The sequence below is a fragment of the Callorhinus ursinus genome, unplaced genomic scaffold (genome assembly GCF_003265705.2).
Source record: "Callorhinus ursinus isolate GAN/ISIS: 27379988/994484 unplaced genomic scaffold, GSC_fseal_2.0 scaffold45, whole genome shotgun sequence".
Lineage (NCBI taxonomy): Eukaryota > Metazoa > Chordata > Mammalia > Carnivora > Otariidae > Callorhinus > Callorhinus ursinus.
Genome location: NW_027397107.1, coordinates 9,025,281 through 9,039,961, shown reverse-complemented (window position 1 = coordinate 9,039,961; position 14,681 = coordinate 9,025,281). Strand labels below are relative to the sequence as shown.

The window sequence follows — 14,681 nt, the reverse complement described above, 5'->3', positions numbered from 1 at the left end:
GGAGAGACGGAAGGGGCGATGCTTCTCCTCACTGCGTTCCTGCCACCTTCAGAACACATGGCGGGAACAAGGAAGTCCAGGGTCTGATGAGGTCTTTTGGAAGAAGTTGGCGTTTAGACTCTGCGAGCTGAAGTGCAGAAACCAGAGCGGGTCCCCGAGGTGCCATGCCTGGTGGATGGGGGCAGCAGGATTAATGTTCACAAATTCTCAAACCCTGTGGAAAGAGACTAAGGCCTCTTCCTATGGTCATCGAGGATTCTTCTCACTATGGGAATGGACACTGGTGTCCTATGGGAAAAACAGAACATAAAATAAGTTAAAAAAATCAAAAGAAAAGTAATTTCAGAGGCTATATGTGGAAAAGAACTTACAGTTTAAAATGTCAGTATTAGAGAAGCAAAGCACAAGTTTAGAAAACAGAGAAAATAGGGCAATATCAAAAGGTGAAATGAGATAAAATGAGAGTTATTTAAAAAATATAAAAAAGAAAACAAAAATTTCAAAGAGATAAAATTTAAAATGGCTTCAACTAAATAAGAGACCATTTTAAGAAAGATAAAATAGTAATTATTTTCCTTAAGGAAAAAAATGAAATACATTTTAAGCAGCTGAGAATAGACTAGCTTCAGAGGATAAGCACAAAAAAGAATACTGATCAGTTAAAAAATCATGATAAAATATAAAAAGAGGATCAGAGTACATTCCAAATGATAAAATATGTTAAACTATGCCAAAATGCAAGCAAGTCAAAGCTATAGACTTTAAAAATAAAATTTCAGTATATACCAAAAAAATAAAAAAGGCAAAGAAGTAAAGGATTCGTGTGTTCCTAACAAGTTTCCTGGTTTTGTAACTCCCAGACTCCCTCGTTTTTGGTGGAGGTTTTTGATGGGCAGAGAGTAGGGTCCTTTGTCTTTGCCTGTGGCGACTGGTTGGTCTTCAAGCGCATGTGAGGAGTAGGAGGCCGAGTTCCTCATTTAGGAGCATTAATTAGGCCTCTGGAAGCAATTAGCCTTCTTAGCTCTCAAGCTGGACAAGGCTCTAGAGCAGTGTTCCCTCTTGGTCCAGCAGAACTCAGCAGCCTCCCGCCATATGTTACACTGGCTCCGGAGAACAGGTCTAGGACATTAATGGGTGACTCCTCCCTGCTTGAGGCACCCAGGATTTCACTAGCAAGCTCTATCAGCCTAAATGGATGGGAAACAGCTATGCAAGCCATCTTGAGGAACATGATCCCATTTCAGCATGTTCTCATCCAAGTTGGCTCTTTCCTGAAGTTTCTCTTTCCATTGAATTGTCGGGGGACTGGTAGAGGATGGAAAGCATACTGGGTTTAGAGTCGTAACTCTAGTGTGCAATCTGGCTCTTACCCTGACCTACTCAGTTTCCTCTTCTGTTGGAAGAGTAAGGGAACATGCTCCCTATTGAACTGTCTGGGAGAATGTCTCCTAAGCCCAAGGCAAATATTCAAGCTCAGGGATAAGTATTGTAGTTTCTTCCATTACAACTGCTCACACCTCCAAATCAGGGGCTTGGTCCAGGTCTTTGGTTGAAAGGTTAATGTGGTCTCAGTCATGGAGCATCCTCCTGGCCTGGACACAGTCATTTTCAGCTCATAGCTGGTTGTTTTAGACTCCCTAATGGCAGGCCAGCTTCTTCTCAGTGACACTACCATTCATCATCATTACCATTATTTATTATGACTAAAATTACCCTTTTTTTTATATTGCATCTTTTATCATGGAGCTCAAGGCACATCATAGATCACTTGGCCCACTGAAACAATTTTGGCTGAAAGGGACTTGGAAACCATTGTGTTATTATACTGATAGGAAATCCATAGGCCACAGCACACCATTTTCAAAAGACTTGAGACTACAATGGATGCACAGCATCTCACAGTAAAAGCCCTTAAAAGTCTCAGCTCATGAATCCTTCTTAGAACCCACCAGACATATGGTTCATCTAACTTCTACTTGAACTTTTTCTGTGATTGGCATTCCATTTCAGAGCATGACCATTCCGTTGTGCATAACTAGGTGGATTTGTGTTTTTCTGTGCTTTGATCTTTGCCCTGTGAACTTCAAACATTTTATGCAGTCTTACCTTGGGGTACGCCATAGATGAAATTGAATACCCCTTTTACATGCCTCAACTTCCCCATGTGAAGTCCGCTCTGAGTTTTATGTAGTTTGCCTAAACGCTGCTCATGTGATATTGTTTCTGATGTTCTGATCTTCTTTGGATAAGGTAACTGAACTGCCCTGTGTGTGGTCTGAATAGCAAAGAAGCAATCTTTGCATAAAGATTGGAGAGCCCAAACCTATGTGTGATGCTTAACTTACTAGACTGTACTCTTCTTTCATAAATACTCATGGGCCCCCGTGGAGTTTGCAAGAATGTGTAAAAGTAGAATAGTTTCCTTTTGTGGTGATGGTAATGGAGCCTCTGAGGATGGCTGAGAGGTTTTGATAACAGTGGTCAGAGAGACAAAGCCAGGATTTTCTAGCAAAAATTTAGTGGGTCTTGCCAAGCCAAAGATCTCTTAGCAACATGTTTCTGTAACAGGAAAACAAACTGTAAAGATGGTTTCCAAAAGAAACAGTCTGCCATCTTGCTGGCCTGGTTGTTTATATAGAATTGGGCTGAGTTCTAAAGATTCCAGGAGGATCATTGACTCTTATCATTCGTTGCTACCTGGGATAAGAACCAGGGGGTCAACAAATTGGGTCAGGGTGGAAGTGACAATGGAGGCTTATTCAGAGTGTGAAGTGGGGAGAGGGCAGGTGATTGGTGCAAAAGGTTGGCATGGTGTGTAAGTGAGGGGTTGGAGAGATCTAGCATGGTTTCCAATTTTTGGACTTTTGTTGTTGGGTAGAATGTAGTGATAAAATAATTTTTATGAAGTCAACACACAGTCCAACATTTTATTCACAGGAGAATTGGACTATATTGATTCTTAGTATATATACAACTCTACAAACTTGATTTTCTTCTTCCAAGGCCATTGTGAAACAGAAACAAGCAACAATAAAGAGCAGGGCATACTATGAGTAAACACACCAAGGTATTAAGAAGTAATAGCTGAATGCTCTAGGGGAAACAAATGAAACTGTAAAAATCAGATAAAAAATCTTGACAATTTAAACTATCTGGGACCATTTAAAGTTAGTGCCAATATTCCTTTACTCCACTGTGGGTTGTAAAGACTTTATTTTACTACAATAAGAGAACTCACAGACTTTAAAAAAAAAAAAAATCAATCAGTACCTTTCATGGGCCAAGAACCTTCTTGTTTGTTTGTTTGTTTGCTTGTTTGTTCTTTTTTGTTTGTTTTTACATAGATTTTCTTATGTAATTGTAACTATGGCCCCCAAATGCAGGTCTTCTATCTAATATCTAGATATAAAATCTTGAGGACATAAGGGTGAAATCTTGGGTCCAGTTTAAGAAGCCGGTGTTACAGAGGCAGGACCAGAACTTCTGTCTATGCTATACCACTTTTCTGTAAGGAATTTTTAAGGGCATTAGGATAAAACAATATGTTCTAGCTAGGAGGGTTCATGTATATTATTTCGTCCTGGTCCTTCAAATGTTTTTTTTTTGTTTTTTTTTTTTTTTTTTATTTGAGAGAGAGAATGAAAGATAGAGAGCACAAGAGGGAAGAGGGGCAGAGGGAGAAGCAGACTCCCTGCTGAGCAGGGAGCCCGACACGGGACTCGATCCCAGGACTCCAGGATCATGACCTGAGCCAAAGGCAGTCGCTTAACCAACTGAGCCACCCAGGCACCCCTGGTCCTTCAAATGTTAAGGAAACTGAAACCAGAGAGGTAAAAATGAATTATCCCAGATTAAGAAAGTTAGTTCAAGGCAGAAATGGCATGAGAAGTTGTCTAGATAATTGAAATACATGCACATAAACACAACTGTGCCCAAGGTTATGTGGCCGGCTTGTGACAGCTGGATTTTGAACCCACTCTCTAGCTCCAAAGCCCATGTGCATTTTGATCTACTACCAGCCCTTCCCACCCCTGGATGGAGATGAAAGTAGAGCCTCAGCCCTCCTCACTGCAACCATCAGGTGGTCTCTGAAATTAGTCTTGTTGGCTTGGACCTCCATATCCAGCATGCCTGGGACAAACGAAGACACAGCCTTGCAGATTTCTGTAATTTGGGCCCAGGATGAATGAATCGGTTCATCCTCAGTCTTCCTTCATGGGATCTGAATTTCCAGCTTGGCTTTGGCCTCTATACTGCCTTGTCCTGGCAGCCTTCTCCATCGGAGAATACATCCTTTCTTCTTATTGCCTGCTTTTGGCTGTAGGCAACACCCAGCTAATTTTGAATATTTTTCTTTTTGTCAGGGGGCTTCTATTCCCCCGCCCACTCCGTAGGCTATTTTAATTCAGCTGAACTCTTCAGGGTCCCAAAGGGCTGATGATTATCCCTCTTTGGCTGACTTCAGCTTGGGCAGGGCCATTTCCATTCCCTCCTGTTTTGATATGCTTAGGGCTCCCCTCTGATATGACCTCAACTCTAACTTTTTAATATATTTCAAATCTCTTCAATATAATTACATAGAGCCGTGGTTGCTTCTCAGACTTTTGGATCTCACAGAGCAGTTCCATTTGAAAAAAATGGGCCATAGGAAGTATGTAATTTTTTTTTCAATTTGCATAAGTAAGAATGGAAGATACTCTCTGAGCCCCCAGATAACAGACTGGTGAGAAATTCCACATCGGATGTTGCTTGGGTTACCTCCCCACCTGCACGTGATCATACATACAAGTAACACGGAGGGTTTGTGCGCTGGGTCTTTAGATCATGGCAGATCAAGGCATCCTTGCTATTTGTACTATGATACATGGTGCTACTGTCCGTGAACGTTCCCTGTCAGAGGAAGCAGTATAGTCATTGACTGGATTGGTTATTCCTATTGTCAAGCATCCTGTAAAGAAGCAGGTCCTGGAACAAGAAAAGCTGCCTGACAAATGGGCCTTTAAGGAGAAAAGGTAATTCCCCTGAGCTTGAAATTGGAGAAACTCTGGTCTAACCAGAGGTCATAGAGGAAAGGAGGCACGTACCATTTGGAAGAAGCCAGAAGAAGCGATCAGTCCCTCAAGTGGCTACTTGAGAATGAGAACAGCTATACCCATATCAGTTCCCAATTTTCTGTGAGTAGTTACCTTCCGTTACATCATTTATGCTTTAGTAAAGTCTTAATCAGCCTTTCCGTCTTGTTTCAGCTGTGCTATTGAGACTTAAAGAAAGTATCTCTGCCCAAGACTGGGGAAGGGGATAAGTGGCGTCCTACTTAGGCAAGAAATTCCTCAGGGAACAGTGAAGAAGAAATACAGTAGATAAGTCTTTAGAGTTATGCTCAGAAAAACTGGCACATCAAAAAAAAATAGCAATATTGTTTTCTAATTATAAAAGTGATCCACAAAACAGCCAAGATGTTCGATGTTTCTAAAGATGAGATTTGGTTCACACAGGTGGCAGACGTCTGGAAGTTCAAAAAGGGATGCCAAAGAAGCCAAGAGATTAATAATTGCAGAGGCAGGTCCCACCTATTTTACTACAATAAGAGAACTCACAGACTTTATCTAAAAATATAGATAGGCACCCTATAAGGGTGAGGAAAGGAGGGGGAAGCGGTGGAGGGAGCAGAACCCAGGGGCTAGGGTGGGGGGAGCTTTATGTAGAGATGGGTATTTGGAATGCTGAGAAGGGGGGTCTGACCTGGCCCAGGGGACACAGCGGGAGGGTGGAAGAGTGTGGAGCAACCTATGTCTGAATGCCAAGGGGATGTATCTGCTGTCACTTGTGAGGGGGCAGTGACGCTGGTGTCCCGCGGCCTAGGGGGCAGGCCTTGACCCAGTTGCCTACTGCGGCTGTCGTCTCATTAACTGGCACTGGAGAGCAGGAAGGGCGTCCTTTACTTTCTCCCCCTGCCTTCTTCTCTCCCTCAAGTACCTCCTGTTGGCAGAACATACCATGAGGGAGCCTGAGCATTGTAATTTGCAGTTTTAGCTGCAGTGCGACAGAGCAGACAGACAGCTCAGAGGTGGTTGGTGAGAAGCAAGCACCAAGCATCCATTAGCTGAGCTCTGGACATGCCCTAGCCTTGGGCTGATTACTGTATACATGTGACTTCTTTTCAAAAAATAAAATGGTTTTGTTTATGGTTTCCAATGGCAAAAAAAAAAAAAAGTGCATCATTACTGTAGAAAATTCCAGTGTAGAGAAGAAGCTGAGGGAAGAAATTAAAAAACATCCAAATTCAGGACTACTGCATTGCATGACTCCAAGGGACATTGTTCACATTATAATCTATGGTAACTACATAGCGCTTCTAGGCTTTGGTAACATGGAGGCCCTTCAGGAATTAGGCTGCCCAGACATAAACACTATTGTCAAGTTGGAGAAGATTCATTAGCCATTTGATTGTAAGCTGACAACTCCAGGAATGTCAGCTATTTATTTAAATATATTTCTATCTCTCTTAAGTAAAATCATATATTTTGTAGTATAGTTCATAAATGAACAACATCTTCCTATGGCAAAGAATACAAATAATATTATTAGTTTTTAAAATAGCTATGTCATGGTATTGACATAATTAATTTAAACAATTCTCCATTATAAACAGTAGGTAGGGGAATATTCTTATTCTCTTGGTGAATTTCTCTGTTTCCTTAAGATAAATTCTCAAAGAAGTCTGTTGAGTTGATGTTATGCGTATTTTATATCTGAGACATATTATTGCCAGATTATTTAGAAAATGTGTAGATACAGATTTCTACCACCAATGAGTGAAAGTGCCTGGTCCCCATACCCTTGTAAATACTGCATTGTATCAATCTTTTTATCTTTTTGGTCAATCTGGTAAGATAAAGATATGGTTTTCATTTTAATTTTTTTAATTTTTAAACTTATGAAAAAATTTACTCCCATTTTGCAGGTGAAAAGAACACTGAGGCAAAAGATTGGATGACATACATAAGGTCACCCACATATCTGATGTTTCAGAGTCCGGGATTAAAGTCAGGTTGGCCTGGTTGCAAAGCTCATGTTCTTCCCCCTTGGCTGTGAGCTCCACTCGTGTCCAAGCTTCTAGGCAGTCATCTTGGTGACTCGCCTCTTGAATGTTTTTAGCATAGAGTCCGGGAGGTGGTAAGTGCCTCATAGATGTTTGTTCAATCTAACCTGGGGTGGACCTGACCTTGCTAAAGTGTTTTAAGTTGTGGACCTCTACATCATTCTAGACCAGAGCAAGGGCTCTAAAAAGCTTTGAGCCACTTCTGTGAGAAATGAACTGTTGGATATATATTTAGTTAAATATTAGTACTTAAGTATTGGTGCACCACCCATAATGTTTTATTATAGGTTGGATTACAAGGGCGAATTTGTATCCTACCCATTTGAGGGGTGGTTCCTATTGAACTTATGGGCACCATAATTACTTGGTCTTCTACTTTTCTTCTCTTTGTCTTAGTCATCATTCACTGTCTTGAACAAACAACTGAGGACACGCTGGGGAGCCTGGTTGATTGTCTTAGGCAGTCTTCAAAAGACTAGGGTTTAATATGGGGCCTCTGGATCCTCCCAAGCTGGGAGGGTTTATACCCTTAGGGGGAAGTGATTCATTCCTTTATGGACTCACTGTCCATATTTGGCTTCCAAAGCATTGATTTTCAGTGTGCCTGTGGGTGAGTTCTTTAGTGTTTCATGCAAAGCAAAGGTAGTAGAGCAGGAATCCTCTGTCCAGGAGAGAAAGAGGGGCAGGGAAAAGCAGGGGGGACCAGTAAAGGACACTAGTTATCACATGGGCACCCTCCCAGTAGGTCTGTGTCTCCGTCTTCCTCAGCAAGGCACTGTGTCCCCTTCTCTGAGGGCTTAGATGACCACAAGCTGAAGAGGGTATCAGGAGAAAGTTCTCCATGCTGTGTGGTCTCTGGGAAGCTGAGTGATGGGGTCCATGTGGTCTGTCCAAATGACGCTGATGGTCATGATGACATGCCATGATGGGATATGAGAGTAATACTCTCCTTAAAACCCTCATTCCAGAGTTTTAGTTCCAAATTCTCCCTCCAGCGAGGCCAGGGGAATCTGAAATTTCTGCTGTGGAATCTCCCTGTGGAATGTTTGCTAGCCAGAGATCGTATTTCTTAGCAAGTAAAGCTTAGCTTATACCAGTCATCCACTCTTCTACTGTGGAGCCCAACGGTCCTCCCTGGGAGCTGACAAAGGAACGTCAACTTGCAGTTATGTACTTGTAAAATTTAGACTGTTTTGCCAGTTTGTACTGCTTGGAACAGGGCAGAATTATCAGTGGTTGGCTATTTTGGCTCTATTTGTTTTTAGGAAAATTAAAATGTTCTGGACATGGAGCGAAGGTTGGCTATTTGGATGGACATGTCAGTGTGGGTCTGGTTCTAGCCTGTTTGTATGTCTCTGTGTTAAGGATCTCTGGGGAGAGATGGGCAAAGCGCATTTAATCTTTCTCCTTTTTTTTTTTAAGTTTTTATTTATTTTTACTTGAGAGAGAGCGTGAGAGAGAGAGACCCCAAGTTGGGCGGGGGAGAGGCAGAGGGAGAAGCAGACTCCCCGCCGAGCAGGGAACCCGATGTGGGCTTGATCCCAGGATCCTGGAATCATGACCTGATCCGAAGGCAGACGCTTAACTGACTGAGCCACCCAGGTGCCCCTAATCTTTCTCTTTGCTTTACTTTCCTTATTAATTGAAAACAGGGGAAAATGTTATTCTGACCCGGAAGGGATTATTTGGTCTGAGGAACTGTAATTTTCTCCGTTTACTTCCTGCCTTCACTAGAAACAAGGAGGTCTCAGTCCATTTTGGATGCTAAGATATTCTCCTAGATACAGAAAGGGAACATTTATAGGAATATTTTAATCTCACTGATTTTTTTTTTACAGATTGTAAAATGAAAGGCAGTTACACATTTAAATTTTTTTTAAAGATGCAGAAGTGACTTTTTGCCTTAAATTCTTCCTTTGCAAATATCTCAGTAATTCTGAAATCATGGTCTACAGGGATTTTGTGGGACATCCAGGAGTTTCCTTCTAGGATGTGGAAGGAGGTAGAGGGATCCATGAAGAACATGGCATTTGGCACAGTTGTCCGAACCTCTGGACATACACCATAGAGCAGTGTGGGCTAAGAGAACACTGAGGGTCCTGGTTCTAGAGGGAACTGTGGCACACTCAATCTTACAGATGAACTTGTTCATAGAGATCAACAAGAAAATTATTTGCTCTGGGAACTCTTAAAATCCTGCTGCTAAGTCATTTGCATAGTGTTTAGTGATGCATAGTCCTAGGGGCAGGGAGTTGTGGGAGAGCCTTCCCAAGGGCTTCCTTGGCCATACCCATTCCTACATACAGAGAAGGAGTCAGGAGCTTGAGTACTCCATTTGCCTTCCTCAGACGTTGCAGTTCTGAACAAATATTACTATTTATTATTCCTAAATTTAGGGTTATTAATTATATCAGCATAAACCTAATTTATGCCATCATAAACAGCAATAATAAATGCTGCCAAATGCTAATACCCAGCTCTTGCCAACTGTGCCTGTAGCTGATGGGTTTCCACCCCCCCCCCCACTTCCCAGAAGCATTAAATTAAAAATGATTCAATGTTGCAGAATCATTGATCAAGTTGGGGCCGAGGCTCTTGGGGAAATGCGCTTGTTTGTTAAATGCTTTGCTCCCTCATTGGCTGGGCAACTTCTGATCTTTGTGCTCTGGTGTTTCTCTATTCCTTCTCTGGAGGAAGAAACAGGGGCAGGGATGCAGGCAGGGAGGGAGGTAGATGAACATCTATTCTGCCTCAATTTCCCCTTTAGCTTTCTCTCTTCTCAGCATCCGCTGCCTTACACTTTCGTTCAACAGAAGTCTTTATAAAGCAAACCCTTGGGTATAATACAGATGTATTTCTCAATTCCCATCACATCTACCATGTACTGAGTGATGTATGTTCCATAGCTCCCTGAAATACATGAGGGTCTGTATCTGGGAATAGGAGGCGCAGCCCTAACCACCCCCACAGTACCGAGGGTGCTATTCCTTTTGCCGTTCGCTCTTGGAGTGTTCTGCTTTTGCAAAGGAAGAGGCGATCCAGTCTCCTTGTTATCAGAGTCATAATAAGATCGCACTGCCTTTTTCAAAGGAAATAGTTTGTGCTTTTCCTTGTTTGGCTGACTCTGTCTTTCTTTTTCTTCATCTGGGATGACTGTGATCATGATTCAGTACAAGGAATTCCTACTGGGCTATCAGAAAGCCCAGGCTTTGGTCAGAATTAGCTTCTTTCCAGCCATGGGGCTTTGGACAAATCACTTAACCTCTCCACTCCTATTTCTTCAACTTATTAAGAGGTTAGTAAGCCCTAACCATGGCACCTCACTTGATTAGTATCGTGATCAAATACCGTAGTACTTTGAAACTTTAAGTACTGTCTGAAAATACAAAAGTAAAGGTTCCTCTGATTGCGTTCAGATACCTGAATTTCAGTGGTGAGCCATGCAAAGCTCCTCTCAGTAGTCGAGACAAGCAGGCTTAATGATTTCCTACTTCCATCTCAGTTTCTCAAAGAGAGCCAAGATAAGGCATGGCAGTGGGATAGAAATTCTGCAGAGGGAGGGACAAGGTCAAAGACGAAAAAGGTGAAAAAAACTCCTTTATTTATACATAATATAATATATGTAATTTATATGTCATAATATATAGTATATATAATATTTATCTTACCATATATAAAATATACAGATATTTTAAATGCATAATATTTTACTAAAGCTTTGCTTGTCCTTGTGATTTTAAAATTATGGAGAAGGTGTAGGACTGAATAACTTTTATAAAATATATAGCAGTAGAGAAAGCTTGGGAATTGGAGGAATTCAGCCAATGCCTTTTTCCCTCCTCATGCTTACTCTTTTTTTTTTTTTTTAAGATTTATTTATTTATTCCAGAAAGAGAGAAAGAAAGGGCATGAGTCAGGGGAGGGGCAGAGGAAGTGAATCCTCAAACAGACTCCCCAACTGATCTGAGTCCTGTGTGGCTAGATGGGGAGCTGGGTGGGGAGCTGGATGGGGGGCTGGATGGGGGGCTCAAACTCACGACCCATGAGATCATGACGTGAGCTGAAACGAAGAGTCAGCCACCTAACCAACTGAGCCACCCAGGCGCCCCTCCTCATGCTTGCTCTTAAAATAGATTTAGTTGTTTCCTTGGACAAAAGTCTGGCTTCTTTACTTTTAGAAACCAGCCTACAATCAGCTTCAGGCCATCTCACATAGTGTTTCAGGGTGTCTGTCAGGAGCAGTGTCTGTGATTGGTGGAACCTGTCTTCTTCTCTGCCTGCGGACAGCCTCCCGGGTGTACCCAGCCTAAGCATCAGAGCCTTATGCACCCTCCCACCCCCCATCCATCCCTGGGAGCCCTGGTTCCTAGGAAAGTGTGCCCCATCAGGAACCAGAAGGAATTGCACCTGTCAGGCTGCACTGGAGAATTGCCAGGAGCTTCATGCTCTCCAGTTCTGGGTCCTTCTGCCAGCAGGTCAGAGTTTATAAACGGGAAAGTCAAAGACAGCACATCAGCCTCGGTAATGTGGAGCCACCCTCCCTGGCCTGACGTCCATGGTGTCTTTTCCTCGGTTATTTATCTCTCTGAGCCACCTAGCCCTTTTGAATTATTAGCCTGATTCCTTCATTGCCCTGCTTCCTTCTTGCAAATATGCTCCTATACATCTTCACTCTGTAGGAAACACTTTCTTTTCTATTTACAGCTTCTCCCTGCCTCCCACCCCTCCCCCTGGCCCAATAACGGCCAAGGAGATAAATAAGAAACATAACTCTTTTTGGCTATTATTTTTTTTCTTACTCTGCACAGTAATATATATAATAACAAGAAAACAAATCTTATTACTAAAGTAATTACAATAAATAAAAAATAACTGAGAGTGGAGCCTAAGGAAGGGGCATGTCAGGGGAGTGATTGCGACAGGATTTTAAAAATTTAATTTACTAGTGCCAGTCTCACCGCTCTGTTGATGCCTCTCTTAGGAGATCGTGTCTAATTAGAGAGGGCTGTTATTGCTCTTTGAATACATACCCACCCCTAGTTGATTTATACTTGGGCCTTTAAAGGCGAATTCTGGCCCGAGGAATCCCTTGAGAAATTTCCTTGTCAGCAGCCCCATGCTGGGAACAGCACCATTTAGCATGTTACGTTGTATCATCATCAAAGCTTGGGAATTGCGAAGAATTACTTGGCATGCTTCCCTGTGACTGTAGATAATCTTCCCCTTAACCATGCAAACAGATGGGTATTTCCCCTGACATTTGTGAATCTGAGTAGAGTTCACAGAGCATCCCTCCGTCAAACAGGCTGGTGCTGACCAATTCTTAGAGTTAAAGTGTTTCTCCTTGTAGCCAATCTAATTTTATCTGCAAGCAATTTCTTTCCCTTTGTTCTTGCATGGTCCCCAGTAGAAATGGGAACAGTTATTTTTCTTCATTAAGTCTGACTATCATCCTATTTATGAGAGCCATCTTTCCAAGTCCTTTTGAGAAGCTCCTTATTTGAGTTCACTTCTCCTCTTTAACTTAAATCATGTATGGTTTGCAGTTAGTCTCAACACGTGGTATTTTTTAACAATAATGTAATTGTCACTGTTTGGTTTCCAAGTCAGGCTTGAGTGTGGAAGGCAGACCGGACATGGGTATACCCGCTTAGCCATGCTTCTCGGCATCATGTCAGCATCATCTCAACCCCAGACACACTTATTAACTCATTAATAAGCACATGGGCATGTGCTCTACTAGCTTATTCTGGCTGATTGGTCTTAGTCATCCACACATTTGAAATCTGGGACAAATGCATAGTTCATTTATTTATTTTTTTGTTGTCATACCACCTCCTCTCCTGACCATCACCATCACCACTGTGTCCATGATCACAACCAATATCAATGACAAGAAAATGGCCAATATTCCTGAGCGCTTAACATGTGCTTGAAAAGGCTGAACATTTTACACACATCACCTCTTTTAGTCCTCACAACAATTCTCTGTGGTACATACTAATATGACTTTACTCAGGAGGAAACTAATATTTTCAGGGCAAAATAAATGTCTAAGTGATGTAGGAAAGATGTTAGGGTTCGAAGCCGATGACCAAGAAAGAATTCTTGAGACGTCTTTGGTGCAAAAAGGTGATTTTATTAAAGCATCGGGATAGGACCTGTGGGCAGAAAGAGCTACACTGGAGTCATGAGGAGTGGCCCATTATATACTTTTAAGTTGGGAGGGGGTTAGGGATAGCACAAGTCTCTAAAGAATTTTGGAAGCAAGGGACCTTGAGGGGGCTGGCTATTGTTGGGTAAAGGTCATTTACTACCATCTAATAAAACCTTAGTCATGAGACTCTTCAGATGTATATCGGTGGGCCATATGCTTGAGGGATGATTGCCAGCACTTATTTTGGGGGGGTTTAGAGATAAAGGAAATTTCTAAAGGAAGTTTTATGTTAAGATGGGCTTACAGGATCCCGGGGGTGGGGTGGGTCAGGCTAGGACTGCCTTTTGCCCTTAGCAAAGTGTCAACATGGAGGCAGTTGAGTCCCTAGAGGAATGTTACTCTGCCCGTTTCAAGGACTTGTCAATGGGCTGTAGGTAGTAAGAAAATTTAATAATTTCTCTTCCGCCTTTGTTTCCACATCATAAGGACATGCAGAACACAGGCAGTAATTGGATAAAGAGGGTACTGAATCACAGTGTGTGTATGTGTGTGTGTGATTTTAGAACCCGCCAACTCAACCACTTCATTATATAGGAAATCAGAAGTTAGTAGAATCCTATAAAATTAACATTGGAAGGGCTCTTGCATTTCAAAAATCCAGACCCGTCCCCTCTCTATAGAAGAGAGGAAAAGATGCCCAGTAAGCTTCAGTTAGGTTTTTAAAATATTTTTTTAAAGATTTTATATTATTTGATAGAGATACAGTGAGAGAGGGAACATAAGCAGGGGGAGTGGGAGAGGGAGAAGCAGGCTTCCCGCCAAGCGGGGAGCCCGATGCAGGGCTCAATCCCAGAACCGTGGGACCATGACCTGAGCTAAAGGCAGATGATTAATGACTGAGCCACCCAGGTGTCCCAGGGTTTTAAATTCTCACAATGTTAGAGCTGAATTGAGAAGCCAGCCCTCTCCCACTGAATGGCCATTGAGTAGAAGGATAACATACATGCAGATGTTATAAGTAATCTTATGCATATAAAGTGCTTTCGTAAGACAGAGAATGGGAAGTTCTGCACAGAAAAGGATAAAGTGTTAGAAACACTTCAGTTCAGTCTGTCTGAGATGGCTTCGCAGAAGCAGTCAGACATCAAAGAGTTTAAAAAGGGGAGGCAAAGGCCTTGGAAGGATAGTGAAGATTTCTCCAGGCTAGCGTTTCCCAAACTGGTTCTGAGGGACCTACTGGTACTAAGAGATGTTTCATAAAAAAAAAAAAAAAAAAAAAAAAGTATTTGCAAAGACATGGATGGAACTGGAGGGTGTTATGCTGAGTGAAATAAGTCAATCAGAGAAAGACATGTATCATATGACCTCACTGATATGAGGAATTCTTAATCTCAGGAAACAAACTGAGTGTTGCTGGAGTGG

General features: G+C 42.1%; 1 protein-coding gene across 1 annotated transcript in view; it reads left to right on the top strand.

Annotated features, from left to right (window-relative positions):
• The window catches only part of AGBL1 (AGBL carboxypeptidase 1), a 784,924-nt gene that overhangs the window by 294,619 nt on the left and 475,624 nt on the right, over window positions 1-14,681 (top strand). The window lies entirely within an intron of this gene.